Source organism: Rhipicephalus microplus, unplaced genomic scaffold (assembly GCF_043290135.1).
Source record: "Rhipicephalus microplus isolate Deutch F79 unplaced genomic scaffold, USDA_Rmic scaffold_25, whole genome shotgun sequence".
Lineage (NCBI taxonomy): Eukaryota > Metazoa > Arthropoda > Arachnida > Ixodida > Ixodidae > Rhipicephalus > Rhipicephalus microplus.
The window spans coordinates 2,428,551-2,452,739 of record NW_027464598.1 but is presented as its reverse complement, the minus strand read 5'-3'; positions in this window follow the sequence as shown (position 1 = coordinate 2,452,739).

The window sequence follows — 24,189 nt, the reverse complement described above, 5'->3', positions numbered from 1 at the left end:
AGCCCACATATCTCGTTTTTGGATCTACCCTTGTTACTCACCCATTGTGACTCGGCCAGAGTAATGACACGTGATTAAAACTGTAACTCCGGCCCAAGCGCTGAAACTACACCCAAAAAGGGGAAGACAGCAACTTTGTTGTTGTTGTTGTGGGTTGAACTTTCATGCTGCCCTGTTGTCTTGCAATATTGCGTTTTCTGCGCGGCGTTAGCTAGACCCGCTCTCCACGAATAAATTTTCCCCGTAAAAATATACTGTGCTCAATTTAAGCGGTCACCTTGAATTCATAGTAAGAATTGACGGGGCTTAACGCGTTAATACCAGGATATGATTATGAGAGACGCCGCCGAGGGGGCTGCGGAAATTTCGATTATTTAGGGCCCTTTAAATTGTTCTTAAATATAATTACAAGGGACTCTCAAGCATATTTGCCAACGCTACCTTAAACGCTTCCCGAATGCGTAGTGCCTTTCCGAGACTGCCTCACACTTGATCCAATACTCAGCCTGATCTAAAATACATCGCTTGTTATATGTCGCTACCAAACTTAACACCGAGAGCAGTGCCACTAACAGTAGCCATGCTGTAGGCACATTGCAAAGTGGAGCCAGACATTACTGTATATAGGATCTCGAAGCTCAGTTGTTGACGCTGCTTGAAAGGTAAGCGTGGGCTTACGTTGACGTGCATATCAGAGTTGTTGCCAATGAGCAGGCACTTTCTCGGCAGCGAGCAGGAGTATTCCTAATTAAGGCCTGGTGGGGAAAGGCTAGTCGCTTGTTCCTGTGAGGGTTGGGATGGCGTAGGGTTGGGCTCCCTAACGAGTGAGTAGCATTAGCCACAGCAGGTGGCGGTGGAACGAAGGAGAGGTAGAGTTTCAGTCCCGCGCTAACATTCATTGCATTTGCCCTTCTACATTTCATTGTACTTGTTCATTCTATTTCGGTCTGCGGTGAGATAATGAGCTTCCGACATTGCAGAGCGTCCAAGTACTCCCCCTCTCCCTCACCCTCTTCACGAGAGTCGAGTGTGCTGTCTGAATTCTTTATTCGATGCTGTTCTGCCTTTTCACTCTTGTGACCACACAGTATGCTATTTTTCAGCACGTATGCTAATGCGAAATATTCTTTGTGCATGGGGTCAGAAGCGCTCATATGGCTATGGCGGCCCAAACAGTTTATTGATCAAACACATGAGCGCGCACGCAGGAGAACGAGTTGGCCCACTCCTTCATCCTAATATAAAACTCTGCGCACGCCTATGGCTGCTTAGCGTAGAGCCTTTGTACGTATATTTAGCGTCATTTCGCAACATTTTATTCAATGAAAATTACAACACAGTCAGCTTCCACCCGCATGCTTTGCACAACATGGATTTGCAAAGTGCGTGGGATGTGCCAATTTTTTTCGTTTCATATTTGGTACTCATATAACATGATCAATAAATAGGCTCCATTTTTGCTGTAAAAGCTCGAAATAGTTTGGAATTAATTACAAGCGCAAATTCGTAACACCTCCCGCACCGTAGCGCCTACCTGTTTGAAACGCTCTGACACTCTCACCGAGTCGTAATCTGACGTGTCCGTTCCGCAAAGTCCTGAAAAACGTGGTGACGCGCAGATAAACGCGTGCATGTGTCCAAAAAGTGCAGCTTTCTAATAATGTTAAACATGCGGGTACTGTAGAGGCAATACTTCGTACTTTTATGCAAGGGCTTCTGTCAATGTATAAAATACATTTATTAACAACCCGCATTCTTCAAATGACTCTGTGCGACAAGAAAATTGTAAAAGCTGAGCACTTGGTTGCTATAAGCCTACTATAAAAATGGGTAGCTTCACCCGAGAAAGTCGTGGACATCATAGCCCAGCTTAGTTTCGCTCTCAACTGTATTTGGATCGACCAGTCACAATTTGGTGGGGCAGGCAAAGATTTGGCCTGACCGAGCACGTAAGGCAACATCTGTTGATAATATGAGTGACATAGCACCCGTGAAAGTGGAAGCCTTGGAATCTCCATAAAACCAGCTATGTCTTTGTAGATATATCCCGTCATCCCGAGATGTTCCAGAAGCACGCAATGCCTTGAGGTTAAAACATGTAATCATTTTACTTTTCTTTCTCGGTGACCTTCTGATGAACTTGAGTCAGAAGCCAAAATGTAAGCAATATATACACAAAAAACAGGAGTGAAAAAGAAAGACCGGGATGAAAACCGAGCGTTTACTCGGGTGGCAACTCAACAAGCATAGCAGTAGGGTAGAGTGTAATACATGACTAAAATTGAATTGAAATTTAAAACGAATCTGCACAATAACATGTTACGAGAAGGAAAAGGAAAAGCTCTTCGAACAGCTTGAGTATCCTTAACTCCTTAGTGCACATGAACGTGACTAAAAAGTGAATGATCAAGCAATAGGGGCGCACAATTCCACCGAAGAAATTACCGAAGGTAAGGAATGGAAGACGAGCAAACACCGCATTCGTCAACCCGGCAACGGGGGGCAGACTCACCGCACGACATCAATACAAGTACGAATAATCTTAGACATCAGCCAGCAAGGTGCGAAACCCAAGAATGTCAAAGAAAAAGTTAAGAAGAAGGTGCACATCCCCAAACTACCGACATCGACATCGCCAAGGTCTTTGCCAGTGTAGTTATGAGTGCCATCTCCACGGGTGCCAGTAGACGGAAAAAAGCGCGAAAATGATGATTTTTCCGAACTCGCACCAGAACGTCGTCGTCAGCCCTCGGTAACGAGCGACCACGGAGTGCTACGCCAAAATGGGGCCTATTCACATCCAAGGGAAACTTCAAAACGTAAACGCGTCTCGACTGGGGGCGTGCTTACTGACGGATCCCTATTGTGAGGCGTTTCCCATGGGTACGCGTCACAATTGGGGCTTACGGCGCAATGCTCATAGCTTGCACTTTGTGTCACAGGAAATGGTCTAATCTTACCATTGCGGCGGCCTCAGCCACCCTATGAACGCTTGCCCGAATCTCGCGTACCACAGCTTCCATGACTGTGGCCTCCGCAACTCCCACCAAGAACACTATTGCTCCCCCAAGTGTAACATGTGTGGTGGCGCCTACACGACTACAGACAGAGCATAGAAAGTAAGATGAAAGATTACGTACGTAGTTTGTAGACGAGACAGGGAGCACAAATATGCAAATAACCAACTGATGCACCATGACCTCCCGTCTATCGAGAGGATAAGTCCATAAACCAGGTCATGATCGTGTGGCTAATCACGGTCTCCCAGCAAGAGAATGCACGACCATGCTCCGACAGGATGCAGACCCACGGGGTGAGCTTCCGTATAGACTAGGTGGACTGGCGGATATGATCCAGGGCACTGCGCGGGAGGGGTTAGTAAATCACATAATGTTCTAAAGATATCTCAATTGATCCAATCCGTCATCTTACAGGAACTAGAGAACGCAACTATGCGTGAGTTGACCCAAAAATAAAACAAGAGGTGCGTGAACTCTCACATGCGCGCGCCGCATTGAAACAAGTCACACATAAAAAAATTCGCAGATCCCACGTACCTGGAAATAGACGCTGTGCGAAGCATGCGGAGGGAAAGTGACCATGTAGCAATTTTTTTATTGAGCGACATGTCATAAAATGGCGCCAAATATATGTAGAAATCTTGCAGGCACAGACATATGTTGAAGAGTTGCAGATGTTAGTATAGCCAGTTGCTTGACCTTGCGCAACGATGCCAACTGGAACATGCGTATTTGCAAAACCAGAAGCTGATATGAAGTACTAATTCTCGCGAGGATGCTGACCATGGACACTGCTGCTTAAATCAACTTCAGAGCCTGGCAACTAACCACAATTGACGTTAACCCGACGTAATGGCTGTATGAAAGAAGTACATATATAATCTTTAAAAAATTGGGTAGGCAGCACTGCAACCACTATTGATGTTTCACGAAGATTAGCGTCTATTTGAAAAGTAGTTCGGCGACCGGGTGTAGCTCTGTGGTAAAATGCTTCATTGCCACGCAGAATGCTTGGGTTTGATTACATCTGGGACCCTGACGTTTACTCTTTGCATTCGTCGGCTCTACTCTGCCGTTGTCGGGTATTTCTTAACGCCCGCGTGTAAAAATTGCCCATGTATGTTCTCCTCGTTCCTGGGTAGATACTAAATGTCAATCACCTGAGGCACATACCCGCATACCAGTGGCCTATACTCGCCCGTGGGTATGTGCCACTGTCTGGCAAGAAGCGTTTAATGACGTACGTGACGGGATTTTGACACTATTCATGTCTTGACCTGCGCGTCATATTCGCCAAACTATTTTACCCTCCCTTGCTGATTTTGGTTCACGCCAAGTTAAGGTTGTGACCACGAGAGCACCCAAACATAAGCGGCTAGATAGATAGATAGATAGATAGATAGATAGATAGATAGATAGATAGATAGATAGATAGATAGATAGATAGATAGATAGATAGATAGATAGATAGATAGATACGCTCAAAGTCGCTGAAGTTTGTTAAGGAATGTTTCGCATTTAAAACAGCAGGCATCGGCGAAAATTGCTGAACCGGTCGCACCGGCTCCGAACATACAGCCCATGCAACCAGAAGCCTACGAAGGAGGTTCCAAGAGACAGGTACGAGCAGAAAATGCATGGAAATCACCACTGAGACACTATACACTGCGTCCCTTGGGCTCTTTTGGTGGGTTACCATTGTTTAGCAAGCCTTTTGTTCGTATAGTTCCTATTTAACGTCGGTACCATTTACAGCTTGCTTCATTGCAGCTACGCTGGAAGCTGGCAAGTGCTACGCACAAAGCTGAGGACAAAAAGGCATTTTGTGCTTGAACTAATAACTATAGTGAGTAAAATGACAGTGCTTTTATAAGTTTTGCGCCACCGTCAGAATTACAAAATGATTACTAGAGTGTAAATGAAGACCTGAAAGTACCGAAGATGCCTCTGCACTTTGATCAGGTGGAGCTGTTCATCAGACTAAGGCGACGCCTTTATTGCCGTGCGCGCGTAGTAATTGCATAAAAAAGAAACATGAAGCAAAATTTGACAAACTGTGGTAGGCGTCCACTCTTATACGAACTCAAAGAAAGAAGAAATGTTCAAAAGTACATTTATTTATTTATTTATTTATTTATTACATACTGCCGGCACCCGCAGGGCGTGGGTTCGTATCCCGGCTGTAGCGGCTGCATTTCCGATGGAGGCGGAAAGGTTGTAGGCCCGTGTGCTCAGATTTGGGTGCACGTTAAAGAATCCCAGGCGGTCTAAATTTTCGGAGCCCTCCACTACGGCGTCTCTCATAATCATATAGTGGTTTTGGGACGTTAAACCCCACATATCAATCAATTACATACTGCCGGCCTCATCAGGAGGCATTCGGCAGGAATGGGGCATAAATACACAACACAGAACAAGCTCGAAGTACTGAATAGGACTGCACAAACAGAAAAGAAATACATGACTTAGTATTCTGCAAATCATTGGCATTGGCAAAATATGCAAAAGCAATGAAAAGGGACCAATTGCACGGCAGTTAGTACTCGCATAGCACAAGGTACTCACATTAGGTATTTACATAGCAGAAAGCATTGCAGGTACTGAAATTGTACTTACATAGCACAAAGAGTCAAAGGAAAAAAGTAAAAAGAAAAAGAAAAGAAAGTTTCACTATTTATTCGAACACAGCAAAGTGAAAGCGAATGCAAGTGAGTACGTGACTTTACATGACGCTTCGAGCATAGTGGCGGTTAAAGAACTTCATTTCTGATCGCCTGAAGAAAATAATCACTGTTGGAACGTTCTACCACAAGAGAAGATAAGGCGTTCCACTCGACGATTGTCCGAGGAAGGTAAGAGTACGTAAAAGTGTTTGTTCTGCACTTCAGCTAGGCCGCCTTTTTCGCGTGAAGAGACCGAGTGAAGCGGCTAATGGTTCTGGGTAGTTCTAAGCCTAGTGTGTGGAAAAAACTAACAAATCTTTCGTTTCAGGTGAGGTGAGTGGCCTCATTATTTGAGTTCAATTAACCAAGCGACTTAACCCCACCAATTTGAGTAGGCGGCGATTTTTTCCTCCGCCCAGCAAGTTGTCTGCAGCTCAGGTCATCCCGTTTAGAATGCCCCAGACCCAATCATACGGCGGTCTATTTTTCCTATGCATCGTCTCTTCAGAGAATTTTGACTGTACTTGCCCTGATTGTGGTGCGGTTAGTAACTTTGAGCATATGCTCTCGCGGTGCCCCTCGTTATGTGGCCCAAGTCGACTTCCAGAACAGGGTTGTGACTCTGTCTTACAAAGTTGAGAGTTACTACTATATCTGTGGACTGTCCAGAAAGCACCCGATGCGGCGGTGCAGCCAGGCTTCTCCGTTCCCAGGGATCGCTAGGTGGCGTCGAGGAGCGCGGACGTGAAAACGTCGGCTCCCGCTTTTCTAAATGTTTTCGGTCGTTTCTATGCTTCAAGATCACTTGGCTTTGTGCTTATTCGAACAAGCAAGCTCTGCGGTTTCAGTGGAGACGCCATTTTTGGTGGTGAGTGAACTCTTAGACATATTTTTGGACTTTAAAGTTGCGACGCGGCGAGCATCCCCGCTAACCCTAACCACACCTAGGGTTAGCGAGGAGTACGGCCGTTACACGTAGCCAAGGGCTCGGCAGACGCGCCAGCTACTGGATCAACCTCCGTACGTCGCAGCCGACAACCAGGCACTGGAAATGCCTTCCCCCGTAACCGTGGAGGGAATGGAAGTAGGCGCGGAGATTTTCGACGGACCAGGATGGGCCACCACCATGGGACGCCGAAGACAGACGACTCCGCCGAACGAGGAGCTGGCCGCTGGGACGGTCGAGCACAGCAACCAGCCGAAGCACCCCAGGGGCTTTAAAAAAAAGTCAATCGGCACTACACCGTGTGGTGTCCGCTTCCAGGCTACCCCACCTACCCAAAGACCAGATCAGGGTAATTATGAGACCCAGAGGTGGATTGGACGTAGCCCGAGTCGACCTCGTTCTGCTGGCGAGAGCCGTCATCATGGCCGCCCAGATCACCGACGAACAAGCACGGGAGGACACGATCTGCCCCAACAATATGCAAAACATCATTGTTATTTCTACGCCATACCAAAATAATGCCACATCATACGTGAACGTGCAGAAACTGCACACAAACCAAGGCTCGTTTGAAGTTGCCGCATACGTGGCCGCACCCGATAATACATCGCAATCCTCTTTGACGGGTGGCGAGTTCCGAGCACAGTGATATGCGGAACCGCCATGGTTCCCTGCTCGCTCTACAAGCGACAAGTCGATGTTTGTAGAACGTGCGGAGGAGTCGGCCATCGCGCCGATGTTTGCCGGCACACAAACGCAACGAGCAAGAAATGTTACAACTTCGATGAAACGCTACAAGAAGACGGCGTGCATCACTGCGAGCCGAAATGCAAGCTTTGCGATGGCAATCACCCCACCGGAGATCGCGAATGCAAAAGACGCTTCCACATTCCATACATAGTGAGAAGGAGAAGACGCAGAAAGCAAGAGTGGCAAGCACAACAACGTCAAGACGCACCAACGTCTGTCACGTTTAAGGAACCCTGCCACAACTAGGTGCCGGGACGGGAGAACGCCTCGAGCGTCCATCACCGTTCTCCATCCAGGGGGAGATCCCGATCTAAAGGGCGTTCCCGATCCAGAAGGCGTTTTCGATCCAGAGGCCGTTCTCGTTCCGGAGGGCGCCCCTCGACCCTGTCGGGATCCGACAACCGCCTGTCATCTCGGGAGAGCTCCAGATCCCGATCGAGAACGAGGCCAACAGCCACGCAGCAGCAGCCGAACAATGGCTCCTGGGCCAGCAGGGTTGCAGGTGAAGCACGAAGTACAAGTAGCCAGCTTAAAGGTAAGGCACAGCCAGAGCATGCTCCCGATTCTCGTATTGTAGCGCTTGAACAAGAAAACAGGGCCCTCAAGAAGGAGCTTGAACAGCTCCGGGCCTCAATAGCTAGAATAGAGAGCTGTCACGGAATTAATCTGTCGAGCTCACCGGCATCACCGGCAACACGCTCACAACAAACGATCCACAACACACAAACGCAAAGCCGTAGACAGTGACAGCGACACGACGGAGGAGATCGAGATGGTCTCGATAGAAAAAGAAGCCCTACTGAAAAATGTCGAGTCCGTGACAACTAAGCTCAACGACAAAATTGATACGTTGGCGAACACGCTTGCCAAGTTTATGGAAACCTTTAAGACTTACACTGACAAAGCTGACCAGAGGCTCGTGAGCCTGGAGAAGATGGCAACCAACCCAGCTGGGTCAGGTGCTCCTCAGAGCCTAAGCACGGACAAACCAGCGGTTACGGCAAGCGTGCCGAGCATACCTTCTAGAGCTAAAGTCCGACCAGTCAATGCACGCAATCTCGCGGAAATAACGAGCCGCGACGCACACAAGCTACCAAGTCAAAATGGCTGCTGTCCGTAACGAGATTAAGATCTGGCAGTGGAACTGTAACTCACTTCAGAAACGCAAAGCAGCACTAACACAACTATTGCTAGCCTGTAAAAAAAAGCCGCATATAATATTGCTACAGGAATGTGGAGAAAGCAAAACTGCTAAAAGCATTGGCATACAGGGGTACAGGGTAGCCAGGCCGACCCTGCATCCCGAGCAGAACAAGACGCGAGGAGTGGCTACCTTCATCCGGAAGGACATAACGTTCACCGAAAGGGACGCCCCCGTATACAAAAAAGGCCTGGAAACGGTCCTGGTGGAAATCTTACCACACAGGGCTGTTAAAAGAAGCATCTTCGTGCTCAATGTTTACAGTTCTCTATCAGATAAGAAAAGAGATTTCAACACACTGCTTACCTCGGCGGTAAAAATGGCGGGTGACAATCCGCTCATAGTAGCGGGCGATTTTAACGCCAGGAGTACCGAATGGGGATATTTAAAAAGCGAAGGCAAAGGCGCCAAGCTAGCAGAAAGCGCGAATGCGCTGGACCTGCAGCTGATAAACAACCTTGCCCTCCTTTCAAGAAGAGGTAATTCGGTACAGCGGGACACAATGCCAGACTTAACCTTCACCAAGAACGTCAGAGCTACCTGGGATAACCTCGCCGAAGACCTAGGTAGCGACCACTGCATCCTAGAAATTACCGTTAAGAACGAGGCGAAAGCGCCAAGAAAATTCAAAATTACAGACTGGGACCAGTTCCGTAAAAAACAGGAGCAGAAGGGCAATACAGAACTATCATATGAAGCTCTCTTAAATGAATTAAAAATGGCAGCGAATGAGGCCACCAAAGAAGTCGAGACTGATGAATCCATCCAGGCAATGGACTCTCACCTGGCCAGTTTGCTGCAGAAAAGGCATGACCTAAAAGAAGCGTGGCGTAAAAACAAGCTCAACAGACACTTACGCACAAAAATCGCGGACCTTGGCCGCAAAATCGAATCTCACGCCAAGACAATCTGCGCCCAGTAGTGGAACAACACATGTGACGAAGCAGATGGCAAAATGAGGAAGGGAAGCAAATGGGAGCTGCTCAAACACCTTATGGCGGACAGCGACAAACCCAACAGAGGTGGCACCCAGCTGCAAATTGAACGATTGGTGCACAAGCACGCCCAGGATAGTGGTGGATTCCAAGCTCTCCTCAAAACGCTAGGCCAAAAATATCTCCCACTGGAAAGCAAATCAATAGCCTGGGAAAACAAAAATCCCTCATATGGAGGTCGAGCGCAAGCAAAGCTAGACGAACCATTCAGCGAAGCTGAAATACGTTACGCTCTACAACAACTCAATGGCATATCGGCGCCAGGGCCAGATGGAATCGACAATAAACTGCTACGGAATCTAGACGATAAAGCAATCGTAATCATTACTAAGAAGATAAATGAGGCATGGGAAACGGGTACCGTGCCTAAAGAATGGCGTAGTGCCAAGGTTTCGCTCATCCCGAAACCTGGAAAACCACTGAGCATCGATAACTTAAGGCCTATATCACTCACATCTTGCGTTGGAAAAGTAGCTGAGCATGCAATACTCAACCGTATCACAGACCACATTGAGAGCAATGGACTCTTTCGACACAACATTATTGGCTTCCGCAGGGCACTGTCCACACAGGACGCCATGTTGATGTTAAGAGAACACATACGTTACGGCCTCCTTCACACGCCCAAAGCCATATTAGCCCTGGAACTCGCCAAGGCCTTTGACACCGTGAAACATGAACACATACTGGGTGAAATATCACACATGAACCTAGGCGAGAAATTCTACAACTACAATAAAGGCTTTCTGGCGAACCGAACCGCCACCATACGCATAAGAGAGCAATGCGGCGAACCCGAACGACTCGGAATAATCGGCACCCCACAAGGGTCAGTGCTCTGGCCATTGATCTTTAATGTGGCGATGCACAATTTGTCGGAGAAGCTCGCTCAAATCCCATCCGTGCACCATGCCATATACGCGGATGATATTACCATATGGGTCCCATGTGCCCACTCATATGGTGCCTTGGAAGGAATCCTTCAACAAGCACTGACTACAACTGAAGAATTTCTTGAGCCAACTGGACTCGCACTGTCCCCTACTAAATGTACTCTAACGCTCTTTCACCCTCGATGGAATTCGGGCGAAGACGAGCCGCAAGTAGTGCTCAAAGCTGAGAATAACCAAACTATACCGCAAGTATATACGGTCAAAGTACTAGGGCTAACGTTAAGCGCCAAGGAGGGCCACAACAAAGAAGCACTCAAGCGCCTTGAAAAAAGCACGAACAATTTTTCAAGAGGCATTGCTAGAATCGCCAACAAGAGAGCAGGCCTCCTAGAAGACAACATCATGAAGGCGTATCACGCCTTTCTTGTAAGTCACGTAGCATACGCGTTCCTGTTTCTGAAACTTACGAAGGCTGAAATCAAAAAGGTCGACTCCATGCTCCGCAAGGGACTCAAAACGGCACTCCGCTTGCCCAATAGCACGAGCAACGAGAAACTCGAGCAACTTGGTCTGCACAACACAACCGAAGAAATTTTCGAGGCTCAGAAAGTGGCACAGATCACACGCCTGTCGTTGACGCAGGCAGGCCATCTCATCCTACGAGACGCAGGCATTTGCCCAATTTTTCAACCAGAGAAAAAAACACAACTTGGTAATGACGTGAGGAAACACATTAGGGTTGAGCCAATCCCCCGCAACGTTCACCCTACGTTCAACAAAGGGCGAAGGAAGGACAGAGCGAGGGCGCTCATAAACAAGGCAAAAAAAAAACACAACACGCACGCGCTATTCGTAGATGCCGCCCGCTACTATGGCAGGGAGGCGTTTGCCATAGCGGTCGTTGATATAGACGGAAACCTCATAAACGCGGCAACCGTCCAAACAAGCCATGTCCACGAAGCAGAGGAAATGGCCATCGCGCTAGCCTTGCAAAGCTGCCAAGCCTACTCCACAATATACACAGACTCTAAGACGGTGGCACGAACGTTCGCGGCTGGCCTAGTAGCTACAAGCACAGGAAAACTCACCATCAACGCAATAAGAGAGTACGAGAGCAAAGAAACCCTTGTTAAGGAAGAGAAAGCTCAAATCTACATATCCTGGTTCCCAGCCCACATGGGACAGTTAACGGGACTCGACCACTGCAATCCCAACGAAGAGGTCAACCGCCTGGCGCGTGAGCTCACACGCCGTGCCGCGGACAACGACCCCTCGACGGGTGAGCGGTACGAGAATCTCTGCAGCCAGGACAAAGCACTCACATACCACGAGATCACTTCACATTACCGGGGACAAAGACGTGCCTTCCCAGCACCGCACCCAAAACTTAACAAAGCACAAGCTCTAACTCTCAGAAGATTGCAAACACGTACGTACATAACACCATCCACCTTACACAGAGTCGACCCCGACACACCACCCACATGCTCCCTTTGCAACCATCCCTATTGCAATTTTGAACACATGCTCTGGCTGTGCCCTACCCATAGCGCTGCACAACTGAATACCCAAGAGGCTTGGCAGGAAGCTCTGAAGAGCAATCAATACAAGCTGCAACTACAGGCGGTCCAGAGGGCCCGGGACATCGCTACAAGCCTTCGGCTGCCAGCGCCATCCTGGGCGGAGCCTCCAGGCTGAATTAAGGGTCGGAATGGCCCTTTCTCAGCCTCCCCAGGATATGTTTAAATAAAGTCAATCTCTCTCTCTCTCTCTCCGTTCCCACGTGGCAGCAGCCCACGGCGTTGTTAGAAAGGAGTAGCGTTTCTCAAGACCCAATAAAGTTGTGGGTCTGTTTTTCAGTTTAGAAGCAGCCATTGACACGAGGCTGATTCAGGAGCCAGCTAACGAATGCTTCAAACGCTACAATGTACAACAAGTCAACCATCACAAAGAGCGAAAACCACGCTGGCTGTAAGGAGCCTTTCTACGTTGACGTCTCTCTTGCTTTCGCACCTCGGCCTATTCCTGCAATCTCAGAGAGTGGGAAATGGTTGTCAGTGCCGAGGGACGTATATAGCAGTGCTTCCTCCCAAACCCTTTCAAGACTGGCCCCAATGGTGATCATTAGGGAAGCGGCCGAGCGGCTAACGGATGCGCTGATGCGCGACACCACACCTCTCTCAGGGGAGTAACAAAGGAATGCAACAGCACTCTATCCTCACATCCTAGTAATAGCCTTGCGCCATCAGGTGATTACAAGCATAAAGGCATCAAGCAAGGAGCTGTACACTGAATCACAATGTGACAATTCACCCACCTGAAGAGAATCTAGATAGCGGTGGCAACACATCAAGTACTGGAAACAGAAGCATGGCAATCTTTTCCTCGGTATTTTTACAAAAAATAAAGAAAGTTGTAATTTACAGAGATTTTGTTTATCTGATTGAGAGGAAGTGATTAAGACTCTAAGGCAAGTGCCCTCGACGTTTTTTTTTGTTTAAGAGCTCACCAAAAAAAAAAGAAAGAAACAAAACAGGATCATTATGGTAAGTGTGACAGGAAGATGAACAGGAAGTGAATTCAAAGGAGTATGGCTTGTTGGCGCTAGGTGTGCTCCAACCTGTTTATTTTCTTTTGTGGTACTCTTAGTTCACAAGTTTTCTGTCTTTCTTCTGGTTTTTCTCTACTCGTCCCTTTTTGGTGGTGGTGCGGTGTACCAACATGGTATAGCGGAGCTCCACCATGACATATGCGTTGTTTTCTTCATGATGACAGAAGAGGCTCCTCTTGCAGCCACCGCAACGACAATTTTCTCCTTTTTGAGTTGAAATATCTCGAGACGTTTCGCGGGACTGAAAATTTCAACTTTGACGGCACCTTGGTTGGGTGTAAGAATAATTTTTACACCGTGCTGGTTGGACATGCTCGAACGTACAAGCAAGAATTTTCGCTGGTGTGACATGCTTATATTTATGAATATCCTGTTCTACTTGAAGTAACAGCAAGAATTTGGCTCTACATACACAAAGTAGAATTGAGCAGTTTAATTTGCAAGGAAAGAAAAAATGCGTGCTCTGGTCAGCCAATCGGCTGGTAAAAAGACATCGACCAAAAGGAAACTAACACCCCGTGCTCCAGCGTTGACTGAATCCTATATCTCACTTACATACAAAACGTCTTCACCCTTTCCCGCAAAGTGGGCAACCGCGTGGAAGAGTCCTAAAAAACGACGCGTAGCTATGAATACATGGAAGACGATGCAATGAATTTTCTTATCTGTAAGGGCTTCTACACAGTAGGCGCCATCGACCGTGTGTGACAATCTTGAGCTCACCGAAAGCCGACGCCGTGCCCATCAGTTCGCTCGATTTGCTAACACCACAGCACAATGGTCATTCGAAGGCATACCGCCACAGGCACCGCTCACTAAACTTCATGTATTGAATATGATTCTACGTGAACTCGAAGCAATGCCTCCTCCTTCCACGTGCTTCCCTTCCTGTGATTCTAGCTTCCAAATGGTACAATGAGAATCTGTATAAAAACAGGCGACTCTAGAAAGGACTAACTACATTGACAATGCTGCAATTTGTCACAGTTGGCGTTAATTTTTGTGAGTCCAAATGGGCGCACAGTTCGAGACTATGCGTTTGGACTGCGTTAAATACCTTGAATGTTATCTGATAAGCTGCCTTGAATAAGTGATCTTGCCTCGCGCAACGCAGCAGGTATTCTGCACTAGATGAAAACTTACTTTTGATACACCATATCTCGCATGCACCGGAAAAGTGAAGTCAGCGCTTGTTTAGCGTAGTACAACAAATGCAAAAGCGAAACTGAAAAACAAAACATGACATTAGCTACAGCAAGTGATGGTGAAGTTTGATCATTTTTTTTAGCTTTTATGCTGGTCCTGAAACTTTCAGCAATGCAAGGACCACTCGTATTTGTTGTGTGTCTGCTAAATACAACTGCGCATATTTACTGAAAAGGATTCCAGCATCTCGTGACAGTGTTTCCGAGGAAGCTTGAGTGAGTACAAACATGTGTAGACTGAATACATGCATTATAATAGCTGCGGTATTAACACTCGCTGTATGACTGTCACAGGCGAACAGAAATGATTATCATCATAAAACGGCATGCTCTCTCTTTGACCTGTTGTTCTTCTCTTTCACCTTCATGTCCCGCTTCGTTTTCAAAAAAGCGTGCTGATTTCTCTCGCGTGAAATGTAATAGCTCTGATAAACGGGAGAGTATCGAGTACAGAGAAAGAGAAAAAAAGAGACACGAAAAACATCTTTGACGATGAAAATTCTCGTTGCGGCGAGACTTGAACCAAATACCCGTCAAAGTGAGCATCGTAGCGCTTGAGCTATCAGGGCACACTAGCAGAGGATAACATAGACTATTATAGTGTAGTAAGCAAGTGCATGACGAAGGGGAGTTAGACGCAGGAAAAGAAATGAAATGCAGAAAGAAAGGAGAAAGGGAAGCATAATATAGAGATAATGACAAAGAAGAATTCAAAAGAGCAAGTGGAGAAATGGAAAAAGAGGTAATCTAGACAATCAAAAATAAATAGAGAGAAAAATAGATAGAAAGAAACATGAAACAAGTGAAAAAAGTTTGTACAGAAAAGGAGAGAAAAAGTGCTGAAAAGATGAAGATAGAGCTTGATAGAGAGATATTAGAAGAAAGAAATAAGTGGAAATTGAGGAAAATTGGATGAAAAGGAGAGAAGGAAGAAAAATAAATCGACAAAGGCATAAAATAAAGCCTAAAGACAAAGAAAGAACGCAGCTCCGTATTTCCCTGAGGTTTGAAACCAATAGTGCATAGATCCATAATTTTTTGTCTTTTTTTATCTATTGTGGCCTCGAGATTTCTGTCAGATTTTCTTGTTGGCCTGTGCAACGCCTAGTCTGATCTGTCTGTTTAGCATAAGAGTTTTGCGCTTGACTAAATTTTTCATCGTAGTCACAACATGATCCTATAGTTAGTGCGCTGCAGAACTGTGTCCACGCCCAACTTGCCCTTTCTTGATGGATCGCAAATAATGTTTATTCTGCCCTATATTTCTCTCATTGTTTCACCATCTGACCTATAATCAGCACCTCTCGTTTTGTTTCTCATATTCTGGTATACATTTTACTGTTATAACTGCCCACCGCTAACTAGCTACTCTCTCATTATGCCACCTCTTCTTACGGTGAACTTTAAATAGGCTGCTTGTGTTTTCGCTTCGATGAATTCTTTTCTTATGTCTCGTTGCTACCACCGTCATTCTTCTTTTGAATTTGGGTGCACTGATGAAGTGCTGCATTGGCTGTTTGGAAGCGTTTAAGGCGACTTTTGTGTAAGAAGTAGTTGAAAACTACAGAATGACAAACTAGAGTGGGAAAAATGAGATTTTGTGCCTACATATGCCGCAACAACTTGTGAAAAACGCAAGATGCAAGTACATTGAGCAAAAAACCAAGCGTGCCTTTACCGCACGGAAAACATGGCGTAATTGCTTCTACTGACTTTCTACCTGTCTACTTTCTTGAACACCAGATATTAGCACGAAGAGTGCTGAGTCCATTTAGGAGCACAAAACGACGTGACCATGCCCGGGTACGTGAATGTAGGGGTTTGTTCATGGCAATAAAGCTTTCTTCACTGGCTTATAGTTACCGTAATTAGATCTGACTTGGCCTCAACAGTGGCTTGTTTGAGGTCATCCATCAATTAGGTGCCATGACGGTTTGATCCGGTGTGCTTTTTTAATCGTGTACGTGCTAAACTCTAGGTTGTTTCGTTACGTGTGTCCTTGCATGAAAAATTTGTTGGGCATATATATGAACGAAACAAGTAACGGCTAAAGCTTTTCTCTCAATCTTGAGACTGAAATGAATTGTGCACCGACTCACCCAATCTGCTGTACTTGTCAAATGGTACCTGTGTGTATGTGATTCCGAAAGAAAGCTTAGCTAGCACGTCAAATATTTCATAAAATGGCTGAGGAAAAGCAGCGGTAAAGTACTTTGAATATATTCCACACGAACACAGTGCATAAAAAGTGCAGCGCTACAAGCAAAAAAAAAACTAGAGGAGACCAATAAGTTTAGCACCAATATTTTGAGTCAACTGCGACGGCTGGACATAAGTGTACACTTTCAAATGTATTTTTTGTCGTTCCTGGCACATTCAGTGGGACAGCCAAGTAGGCATTTCTTGTCTACGTTTCACGCACATCAGGCCTCGCTTCAGTACATTTGTATCACCGATGAGACAAAAACTTCCCGGAAAGGATACGGCAACATCAAAACGACGTGCGTAGCTTCAACGCTGCACAAAACACTCTCACCGAACACATCCAAATGATAGACCATCGCACCAATTTTTACCCCACTCGGATCGTCGACAAGGAAGATAACCACCCAAAAAGGCAGTTCTTAGAGTCTGGGCATATTCAAACAACCCTTGAAAACATTAGCCACTCCACTGGGACCTTACCGAATATATACTTGCATATTCTACGGAACCAGTGGAAAAAATACCGAAGCAACGAGATCGGTGAGAAGAAGAACGATGGACAGGGGGACACCACCAAGAAATGTCGCTAGCTTTGGCGTCGGCCGAACCGTCAACCCTCGAAAAAGAAGCGAATTATTCCCGGTACGTCAGATTAGTTCATACTTTTTGAAGTTTAACTTCAGAAACATTGCACCAAAAGTGGCTGATTGATTCATACGTGGTGTTTAACGTCCCAAAACCACCATACGATCATGAGAGACGCCGTAGCGGAGGGCTCCAGAAATTTTGACGAAAAGTGGCTGGAAAGCTCGTTTTATTCTTCTAAAATTTTCACCCAGCCATGCAAATCTATGTCGAGTGTGTTCACCTTTAAAAAAGAACATAAAAACACGTTGATTTTGCAACTTATTTGCCCCTGTCCACTTGCCCGTGTCCCGTGGACACTTGCCCGTGGACACTTGCTCGTGTCCTGTCTAACTACCCTGCCTCCAACTTCCACTGCACACTCCGTAATGATACTCGTCAGATTATCATTCATCGTATCTACGCTAAGGTTGCTTTCCTCACTAAGAGCCGAGTACCTGTTCTGCAGCGACACTATGAATTCCTGTACTTTCCCTCTCAGTGCTAGCTCAATTATCGGCTTCTTGCGTATCAGTATCAGTTGCGTATCAGTTAGGTGCATATATATATGTATATATATATATATAAATATGAAAGTAGATGCGCTTTCACATAACAACTGTTTATTGTGCCGACGTTTCGACATGAACCCTGTCTTTTTCAAGGCATAATACTATTTACATATGTTCCGTGCCGTTACCGAACAGTTAACGAAACCACCTTTCGTTAACTTTTTCGTGAATGCGCGCATGTCTTCCCAAGTGAGCCGCAACTGTGTGGTGACTGTCTCGGATGTCGTACAGTCTCCCCCCTCCCCCCCCCAATGGTTTTTTTTCCTTTTTTTTCTTCTTCAATTTTTAACGCACATTCTGTTCCTTCACTGACAAGGAGCCAATGCATATAATGGATATCGATGGTGGTGCCTCATTCACCGGCTTTTTCGCTTCTCCCGACGCCACCAGCATGCACTTAAAGCGCTTCAGCCCTCCCCATTAACTTGTCATACACTTCAAAGAGGAACGAGCCGCCAGCGGACTACACGGAAAGGTGAAATACAAAAACGGCGGCTCCCTGCCCACTTGGGGAAGTGTGGATGCGGGGGAGGTATTGTTGACAATGATGACATTCCTCATCTACCTCTGCCCTACTCTGTTGAAATGCTGCCCCTTTCTAATTACGCCGTGTCGGTCTTGCTTCTTCTCCTAGATTTTCTACATTTTATTTAATGTTTGTCCTCCGGTTTCGCTGTTTCTTCTTTTTTCTTCTTTTTCTTTCTCTCTCTCTCTCTCTCAATTGACCCCTCCCCTCCTGTCTCGACAGGATATAAAAAGGCACGGAACATATGTAAATAGTATTATGCCTTGAAAAAGACAGGGTTCCTGTCGAAACGTCGGCACAATAAACAGTTGTTATGTGAAAGCGCATCTACTTTCATATTTATAACCTTGCGGCAACCGAAGTTATTCTTCTGTATATATATATATATATATATATATATATATATATATATATATATATATATATATATATATATATATATAAATATATATATATATATATATATATATAGACGTTCAAAGGGGCCGATTATTAGGTCGTGTGGGGCAACTCAGAAGCGGCCGACTGGTTAAAGATCCTTCTGATCTTCTTCCTCTCTAGATCTGGGCGACAAGTGCGTTCACCGTATACGCTTCTTTGTCTTCGTGCATGTACGCAACATTCATCTCCGCGCAGACGAAGGCCGCTGGAAGAGTCAGTTGAGCTGTCGTGGCGTGTACAGTTTCAGGCGGGCAACACGAACCACATGAGTTTTTGCAGCTCGTCGACCACTCGTCGTGAGACGAGCTATTACATAGTTGACCTCTGTAAGTCTGTCGACAATGACAAAAGGTCTATCGTAAGAGGCCAAAAACTTTTGGCATAACCCGCGCTTGCGCATCGGAGTCCACAACCACACCAGATTCCACGGCGATAAATCACTGGTCGATGGTGATTGCCATAGCGTGCCTTCGCTTCGTCTTGCGATACCAATGTGCATATTCGAGCTATGTGACGCCCCTCTTCGGCGAGGCAGAGAGTCTCGGCGACATTGACGTTGCCGTGGTCACAGAAAGGCAATATTGTGTCGATTGTGTGCCGGGGCGAACGAGCATAAAGCAAAAAGAAAGGGCTATAGCCTGTAATCTCATGCTTCGCGGTGTTGAACGCGGTAGTAATGAACGGGAGTACGTCATCCCAGTTCTTGTGGTCGCATGAGACATACATAGACAACGTGTTGATAAGGGTGCGGTTGGTACACTCCGTCAGCTTATTAGTTTGGGGGTGGTATGGTGTCGATTGACGCAGGAGGGATTCACATAAACGGAGTAGCTCCTCTACGACATTGTGAATTGTCGTCCACGATCACTGATAATCAGGCGAGGTGGGCCATGTCGGAGGATGACGTGTTGTAACAAAAACGATGAGACTTCACTGGCAGTTATGGAGGGGACGGCCGCCGTCTCGCAGTAGCGTGTGTGGTAGTCGACGTAAACGATTATCCATCGGTTGCCCTTAGCCGATTTTGGGAAAGGGCCCAGGAAGTCAATGCCCACATGTTCGAAAGGTGCGCTTGGAGTAGGCATCGGCTGTAGAAGACCAGCTGGGCCAGTTGATGGACGTTTGTGACGCTGACATTGCATGCAGCTTGCCACTTAACTCTCAACAGACTTCTGCATACCAGGCCAATAAAAGCGCTCTTTAGTCCGGTGAAGCGTCCGCACCAAACCTGAATGTCCAGATGTAGGGTCGTCGTGCATGACCCTCATAATAACTGTTCGCAGGCTCTCCGGGACCACTAGAAGGAAACGTGCGCCATTGCTGAAGAGGTTCTATTTGAACAACAGTCCATTACGCATACTGAAACGGCGTGCCCTAGTGGAAGCGAATGCAGCGACGAATAGTGGCGCTAGTTTAGCGTCCTTCCGCTGTTCTGCTCTGAAACTGGGATAGTCCGGGAACGTAGGCGACACAGACGCTACAAGCTGGTCAAGGTCATCGAATTCACAGTCTGTTGTGCTAAGTGGTATACGTTAAAGACAGTCCGCGTCAGCATGTCGACGACCACTCTTGTAAGCGACGGTAAAACTCTAATCTTGTAGCCGGAGTGCCCAGCGCGCTAGGCGGACACAAGGGTCACGAAGGTTGACAAGCCAACACAACGAGTGGTGGTCGGTTACGACTGTGAATGGGCGTCCGCACAGGTAAGACCTAAACCGCTGAATTGCAAATAATACCGCCAGGGATTCTTGTTCCGTAACGGTGTAGTTTTGTTCCGGCCTGCTTAGGGAGTGACTTGCGTATGCGATGACGTGTTCGCGGTCGCCGTAACGTTGTACAAGGACGGCTCCAATACCTATGCCGCTAGCATCCGTATGAAGCTCTGTCGGAGCAGAAGGACTGAAGTGCTGAAGGACTGGTCGGGACGTCAGAATAAACTTCAATTGAAGGAATGAAGAATCGCACTCCGAAGTCCACTCAAAGGAATTGTCCTTTCGTAAGAGGCATGTGAGAGGATACGCAACGTCGGCAAACTTCGGATTAAAGCGGCGGAAGTACGAACAAAGCCCCAGGAAACTACGAAGCTCTTTGACGGAACGTGGCACATTGAACGCCTCAACTGCTGCTGTCTCCTGGGGGTCAGGGTGGATGCCATCCTTGTCAACGAGATGCCCAAGCACAAGCGTCTGGCGGTCTCCAAAGTGGCTTTTCTTCAAGTTTAAAATTAGGCCAGCGTTTGGGATGCAGTTAAAAACAGTATCCAGACGAGAGTTGTGTTCACTGAACGTGCGGCCAAAGATGACGACGTCGTCGACGTAGCACAAGCAGATGTTCCACTTCAAGCCGCGCAGAATGGTGTCCATAAACCTCTCGAATGTTGCCGGTGCATTGACAGTCCAAATGGCATCACGTTGAATTCAAAGAGCCCATCAGGGGTTACAAAGGCAGTCTTTTTCTTGTCCTCTAGGTGCATCGGAATTTTCCAATAACCGGATCGTAAGTCTACGGAGAAAAAATAGGAGGCCGAATGTAAGCAGTCTATTGCGTCCTCTATACGGGACAGCGGGTATACGTCCTTTCTAGTCACGGCATTCAGTCGGCGATAGTCGACGCAAAATCTTCAAGATCCATCTTTCTTCTTAACAAGGATTACCAGTGCTGCCCACGGACTGGCTTACTCTTGTGCCACTCCCTTTTGCATCATTTTCTGCGCTTGGTCGTTGATAATTTGTCTTTCTGACGGGGAAGCACGATATGGTTTTTGGCGAATCGGACTTGCCGCACCAGTGTTGATGGTATGGCGTGTTCGAGACAGGGGGTTAGGGATTACTTTGCCCTTCTGCGCAAAGTCAAATACCGAAACGTGCTTCAACAGCACATTCAATAAAGTTCAGCGCTCGCTTGAGCTAAGCAACTTATTTGTCGTTGCCATAAGCGCCCCGTCCAAATTGTCACAACAAGTTCCATCACGTTCTTCCGGCACGTCTGTGAGCTCGACCACTGATAAGGTCGCGAACAGTTTACAATTCATAGGCCAGGTCGTCCGCCATCAATCGACACCACACAATGGAAACCAACACATTCCTTCTTCACGTGGTTGGTGTGCATTGGTTCTACGCTGGCATCGAAGCTCTCAGCATCCGCGCCGCGACAAACAGGAACACGTGCGGTAGACAACGCAGGAACGAACGTATCGCCACAGACACACAGCGTAGTTTGGCCATTCGCTGGAGCTTCCAGACGTTCTGAAGGCATCTGGCCACTCACAAAGACTTTCCCCGTGCGACCGTCTACAGTGGCACCACATTCTCGCAAGACGTCCGTGCCGAGAATGACATCATGTGTCGACCGAGGAATAATCCCAAACTCTGTCGTTACCATAAGGCCTCCCAAAAATACCTCAGCACTACACAAACCAATAGGGCGCAATGGCTCTCCACTCACTCCACAGAACGTCGAAGTTTCATCCCAGTTAAAAACAACTTTCTGCCCTGACACGTCTTTAAATGAAGCACTCATCATGAAAATTATTGCACTTGTGTCCACCAAGGCCATCACAGACACATGATCCACCAAAACACGCACTTTGTTTTTAAACATACACACAGGAGGTATTTCTCTCAGTAGCACGTTTCTAGCGACCTCACCCCCATTGGCCACGCTGGCTAGTTTTCCGGTGGCGAAGAGGGCGCTTTGCGACGCAGCGGTGAAGGAGAACGATGAGCACGAGGTCACGGTGGGGGCGTTAAACTCCTGTCAGATGCCGGGGATTGGTTGTGGAAGTTGCTGGGCCAATAGTTGTCATCAGGTGGTATGTGGGCCAGCCGCCGGACACCATGAGGCTGTTCGAAGGGTCATGAAAAGTCGGGTGGTTGGTGATACCGAGGAGTCACCCAACGGTTGCAAAATCGCGATATGTGGCCTGGCACACCGCAGGAATAGCACACCGGCCGAGGTTGAAACGTCGGTCGCTCGTCGATGAATAGAGCGTCATCATGTGCTCTTGTGTGGGGTGCGTCGTACCGAGACGTCGGGTGTCGAGGAGGCATGTGCCGAGAGCGTCTGTCATACCATGACGCGGGAAATCTGGTTGTCATCCTAGAATGTGGGGCTGGGCTGTACTCCACAGTTGCCGCGCTCATCGTCGGTTGCCATGGGTTCAAAAGAGGCACATTCATAGCATCACGTGGCAGACACAACTCGCGATGGTCAGCTGTCGAACACGACATTTCTCGGTGGGACAGTTTCTCACGAACAATCTGTCGAATGGCGGAAAAATGGTCGAGGCCAGGATTCGTGTCCACACTGGCAACAGTTGTAACGTTAGCCAGCCGACCAAACTTGGGCGCAATTCAACGCATCTTGAGCGTTTCAAACGTTCAGCAACGCTGAATGACGTCGGACGCAGAACTGAGACTTTCTTTTCCAATTAGAAAATAATACACATCCTCAGCAATCCCTTTGAGCATATGCCCAACTTTGTCCTCTTCCGACATGGTAGCACAGACCACCTTGCACAGCCTTAACACTTCTTCTATGTAAGTGGTGCATGTCTCACCTGGTAGCTGTGCCCGTTGCGACAGTGTTTGCTCAGCCCGCTTCTTTCTAGCATCCGATTCACCGAAACACGCCCTGAGCTCTTCAACAAAAAGATCTCACGTCGTGAGTGCGTCCTCGTAGTTCTCGTACCATACCAGTGCGCTGTCGGTCAGGGAGAACACTACGTCGGCTAGCATAGCGGCTGCATCTCAATCGTACTTGCCCACACGTTTGTACTTGGTGAGCCAGGCGTCGACATCTTCTTCGGCTTTTCCTGCGAAGGGCGGTGGAACTCGGTAGTACGGAAGCGGGCCAGATGGTGCCGTCCTGGAAACGCCTGCTTCTTCGGGCATGTCGAAGTCACTCATGGCAGATGGTGGGAGGCCGGCAAGTCGACGGCTTCGTCGAAGCTGCGGCAGTGATCGTTCCGTAGTTGAACCGCTTACCCAGCACCTCCACCACTCTGTTACGTTGGAAAGGGACTGGTAGACGTTGAATGGGGCCGTTTATTAGGTCGTGAGGGGCAGCTCAGAAGCGGCCGACTGGTTAAAGATCCTCCTGATCCTCTGCTTCCTCTCTAGCTCTGGGCGACAAGTGCGTTCATCGTATACGCTTTTTTGTCTTCGTGCATGTACGCAACAATATATATAAATAAATATATATATATTATCACGTTGCCTGTTCAGTTTATCAAGCATATTCTTTTGGCCATTTCATTGTTGAATGGTTACGCATCAGCTCTAACTTCATCATTTAGGATACAGTATTTGGTGTAATTTTAAGAGACGAGAAGAGAGCAGAGTGGAGTAGGAAACAAACCAGGGATAAGGATATCATAGTTGAAATCAAGAAGAGGAAATGGACATGAGCCGGAAAAGTAGCACGTAGACAAGAGAACCGCTGGTCATTAAGGGTAACTAACTGGATTCCTAGAGAAAGCAAGCGTGTTAGGGGAAGACAGAAGGTTAGGTGGGCAGATGAGCTTAAGAAGTTTGTGG